This window comes from Bombina bombina, chromosome 7, assembly GCF_027579735.1.
Source record: "Bombina bombina isolate aBomBom1 chromosome 7, aBomBom1.pri, whole genome shotgun sequence".
Lineage (NCBI taxonomy): Eukaryota > Metazoa > Chordata > Amphibia > Anura > Bombinatoridae > Bombina > Bombina bombina.
Genome location: NC_069505.1, coordinates 272,793,625 through 272,798,624, shown reverse-complemented (window position 1 = coordinate 272,798,624; position 5,000 = coordinate 272,793,625). Strand labels below are relative to the sequence as shown.

At 44.2% G+C, this 5,000-nt stretch overlaps 1 protein-coding gene across 1 annotated transcript in view; it reads right to left on the bottom strand.

Moving 5' to 3' along the window:
- The window catches only part of WNK2 (WNK lysine deficient protein kinase 2), a 331,019-nt gene that overhangs the window by 150,906 nt on the left and 175,113 nt on the right, over positions 1-5,000 (bottom strand). The window lies entirely within an intron of this gene.

Here is a 5,000-nt window from a genome sequence, read left to right as displayed (position 1 = left end):
ACGTTTTTTGCTGGCATGTAAAATCGTTTAATTTTCTGAGGTACTGGGTGAAAAAATGTTTTGGGCACTATTTTTTTCCACTTGGCAGTCGTTTTATTTAATTTATGACAGTTTACTGATCTCTCTCACTGTTATGTGTGAGGGGGAGGGACCTTTTTTGGTGCTTTTGCTACGCATCAAAAAATTCAGTCAGAAGTTTATTGTCTTCCCTGCATGATCCGGTTCATCTCTACAGAACTCAGGGGTCTTCAAAACTTGTTTTGAGGGAGGTAATCACTCACAGCAGAGCTGTGAGATTGTAGTTGACTGTGATAAAAAAAAAAAACGTTTATTTCTGTATTTTTTTTTTTTTTTTTTTTCTGCTATCAGGGTTAGTTATCCTTTGCTAATGGGAGCAATCCTTTGCTAAAATTGTGTTTTTTACAAAGATTTGATGCTACTTTAAATAAAAGTCAATCTGTACAAATTGAACATATTTCACCAAACAACGAGGGGAGAGTTATGTCGACTAACTCGCCTCACGTGTCAGTACCTGCATCTCCCGCTCGGGAGGTGCGTGATATTGTAGCGCCGAGTACATCTGGGCGGCCATTACAAATCACATTACAGGATATGGCTACTGTTATGACTGAAGTTTTGGCTAAATTTTCCAGAACTAAGAGGTAAGCGTGATCACTCTGGGGTGAGAACAGAGTGCGCTGATAATATTAGGGCCATGTCAGACACTGCGTCACAATTTGCAGAACATGAGGACGGAGAGCTTCATTCTGCGGGTGACGGTTCTGATCCAAACAAACTGGATTCAGATATTTCAAATTTTAAATTTAAGCTGGAAAACCTCCGTGTATTACTAGGGGAGGTGTTAGCGGCTCTGAATGATTGTAACACAGTTGCAATACCAGAGAAAATGTGTAGGTTGGATAAATATTTTGCGGTACCGGCGAGTACTGACGTTTTTCCTATACCTAAGAGACTTACTGAAATTGTTACTAAGGAGTGGGATAGACCCGGTGTGCCATTCTCACCCCCTCCGATATTTAGAAAGATGTTTCCAATAGACGCCACCACACGGGACTTATGGCAAACGGTCCCTAAGGTGGAGGGAGCAGTTTCTACTTTAGCTAAGCGTACCACTATCCCGGTGGAGGATAGCTGTGCCTTTTCAGATCCAATGGATAAAAAGTTAGAGGGTTACCTTAAGAAAATGTTTGTTCAACAAGGTTTTATATTGCAACCTCTTGCATGCATTGCACCTGTCACGGCTGCAGCAGCATTTTGGTTTGAGTCTCTGGAAGAGACACTTGAATCAGCTCCATTAGATGAGATTACACACAAGCTTAAAGCCCTTAAGTTAGCTAACTCATTTATTTCAGATGCCGTAGTACATTTAACTAAACTTACGGCTAAGAATTCCGGATTCGCCATTCAGGCACGCAGAGCACTGTGGCTAAAATCCTGGTCAGCTGACGTTACTTCTAAATCTAAATTGCTTAATATACCTTTCAAAGGGCAGACCTTATTCGGGCCCGGGTTGAAAGAAATTATCGCTGACATTACAGGAGGTAAAGGCCATGCCCTGCCTCAAGACAGAGCCAAACCTAAGGCTAGACAGTCTAATTTTCGTTCCTTTCGTAATTTCAAAGCAGGAGCAGCATCAACTTCCTCTGCACCAAAACAGGAAGGAGCTGTTGCTCGCTACAGACAAGGCTGGAGACCTAACCAGTCCTGGAACAAGGGCAAGCAGGCCAGGAAACCTGCTGCTGCCCCTAAGACAGCATGAATCGAGGGCCCCCGATCCGGGAACGGATCTAGTGGGGGGCAGACTTTCTCTCTTCGCCCAGGCTTGGGCAAGAGATGTCCAGGATCCCTGGGCGTTAGAGATCATATCTCAGGGATACCTTCTAGACTTCAAATTCTCTCCCCCAAGAGGGAGATTTCATCTGTCAAGGTTGTCAACAAACCAAATAAAGAAAGAGGCGTTTCTACGCTGCGTACAAGATCTTTTATTAATGGGAGTGATCCATCCGGTTCCGCGGTCGGAACAAGGACAAGGGTTTTACTCAAATCTGTTTGTGGTTCCCAAAAAAGAGGGAACTTTCAGGCCAATCTTGGATTTAAAGATCCTAAACAAATTCCTAAGAGTTCCATCGTTCAAAATGGAAACTATTCGGACAATTTTACAGATGATCCAAAAGGGTCAGTACATGACCACAGTGGATTTAAAGGATGCTTACCTTCACATACCGATTCACAAAGATCATTACCGGTATCTAAGGTTTGCCTTTCTAGACAGGCATTACCAGTTTGTAGCTCTTCCATTCGGATTGGCTACGGCTCCGAGAATCTTCACAAAGGTTCTGTGTGCTCTTCTGGCGGTACTAAGACCGCGAGGAATTGCGGTAGCTCCGTACATAGATGACATTCTGATACAAGCTTCAAGCTTTCAAACTGCCAAGTCTCATACAGAGTTAGTACTGGCATTTCTAAGGTCGCATGGATGGAAGGTGAACGAAAAGAAGAGTTCTCTCTTTCCACTCACAAGAGTTCCCTTCTTGGGGACTCTTATAGATTCTGTAGAAATGAAGATTTACCTGACAGAAGACAGGTTAACAAAGCTTCAAAATGCATGCCGTGTCCTTCATTCCATTCAACACCCGTCAGTAGCTCAATGCATGGAGGTGATCGGCTTAATGGTAGCAGCAATGGACATAGTACCCTTTGCACGTCTACATCTCAGACCGCTGCAATTGTGCATGCTAAGTCAGTGGAATGGGGATTACTCAGACTTGTCCCCTACTCTGAATCTGGATCAAGAGACCAGAAATTCTCTTCTATGGTGGCTTTCTCGGCCACATCTGTCCAGGGGGATGCCATTCAGCAGGCCGGACTGGACAATTGTAACAACAGACGCCAGCCTACTAGGTTGGGGCGCTGTCTGGAATTCTCTGAAGGCTCAGGGACAATGGAATCAGGAGGAGAGTCTCCTACCAATAAACATTCTGGAATTGAGAGCAGTTCTCAATGCCCTTCTGGCTTGGCCCCAGTTAACAACTCGGGGGTTCATCAGGTTTCAGTCGGACAACATCACGACTGTAGCTTACATCAACCATCAGGGAGGGACAAGAAGCTCCCTAGCAATGATGGAAGTATCAAAGATAATTCGCTGGGCAGAGTCTCACTCTTGCCACCTGTCAGCAATCCACATCCCGGGAGTGGAGAACTGGGAGGCGGATTTCTTAAGTCGTCAGACTTTTCATCCGGGGGAGTGGGAACTTCATCCGGAGGTCTTTGCCCAAATACTTCGACGTTGGGGCAAACCAGAGATAGATCTCATGGCGTCTCGACAGAACGCCAAGCTTCCTCGTTACGGGTCCAGATCCAGGGATCCGGGAGCGGTTCTGATAGATGCTTTGACAGCACCTTGGACCTTCGGGATGGCTTATGTGTTTCCACCCTTCCCGATGCTTCCTCGATTGATTGCCAGAATCAAACAGGAGAGAGCATCAGTGATTCTAATAACGCCTGCATGGCCACACAGGACTTGGTATGCAGATCTAGTGGACATGTCATCCTGTCCACCTTGGTCGCTACCTCTGAAACAGGACCTTCTGATCCAGGGTCCCTTCAAACATCAAAATCTAATTTCTCTGAAGCTGACTGCTTGGAAATTGAACGCTTGATTTTATCAAAACGTGGTTTTTCTGAGTCAGTTATTGATACCTTAATACAGGATAGGAAGCCTGTTACCAGAAAGATTTACCATAAGATATGGCGCAAATACTTATATTGGTGCGAATCCAAGAGTTACTCATGGAGTAAGGTTAGGATTCCGAGGATATTGTCTTTTCTACAAGAAGGTTTAGAAAAGGGTTTATCCGCTAGTTCCTTAAAGGGACAGATTTCAGCTCTGTCCATTCTTTTACACAAACGTCTGTCAGAAGTTCCGGACGTTCAAGCTTTTTGTCAGGCTTTAGCTAGGATCAAGCCTGTGTTTAAAACTGTTGCTCCACCATGGAGTTTGAACTTAGTTCTTAATGTTTTACAGGGGGTTCCGTTTGAACCCCTTCATTCCATTGATATCAAGTTGTTATCTTGGAAAGTTCTGTTTTTAATGGCGATTTCCTCGGCTCGAAGAGTCTCTGAGTTATCAGCCTTACATTGTGATTCTCCTTATCTGATTTTTCATTCAGACAAGGTAGTTCTGCGTACTAAACCTGGGTTCCTACCTAAGGTGGTCACTAACAGGAATATCAATCAAGAGATTGTGGTTACATCTTTGTGTCCTAATCCTTCTTCGAAAAAGGAACATCTGCTACACAATCTAGATGTAGTCCGTGCCCTGAAATTTTATCTACAGGCAACTAAGGATTTTCGACAAACGTCTTCCCTGTTTGTCGTTTATTCTGGTCAAAGGAGAGGTCAAAAAGCTTCGGCTACCTCTCTCTCCTTTTGGCTTCGTAGCATAATACGGTTAGCCTGAGACTGCTGGACAGCAGCCTCCTGAAAGAATTACAGCACATTCTACTAGAGCTGTTGCTTCCACTTGGGCCTTTAAGAATGAGGCTTCTGTTGAACAGATTTGCAAGGCTGCAACTTGGTCTTCTCTTCATACTTTTTCCAAATTTTACAAATTTGACACTTTTGCTTCTTCGGAGGCTGTTTTTGGGAGAAAGGTTCTTCAGGCAGTGGTTCCTTCCGTATAAAGAGCCTGCCTGTCCCTCCCGTCATCCGTGTACTTTAGCTTTGGTATTGGTATCCCATAAGTAATGGATGATCCGTGGACTGGATACACTTAACAAGAGAAAACATAATTTATGCTTACCTGATAAATTTATTTCTCTTGTAGTGTATCCAGTCCACGGCCCGCCCTGTCACTTTAAGGCAGGTAATTTTTCCATTAAACTACAGTCACCACTGTACCCTATGGTTTTCCTTTCTCTGCATGTTTTCGGTCGAATGACTGGTAATGGCAGTTAGGGGAGGAGCTATATGGCAGCTCT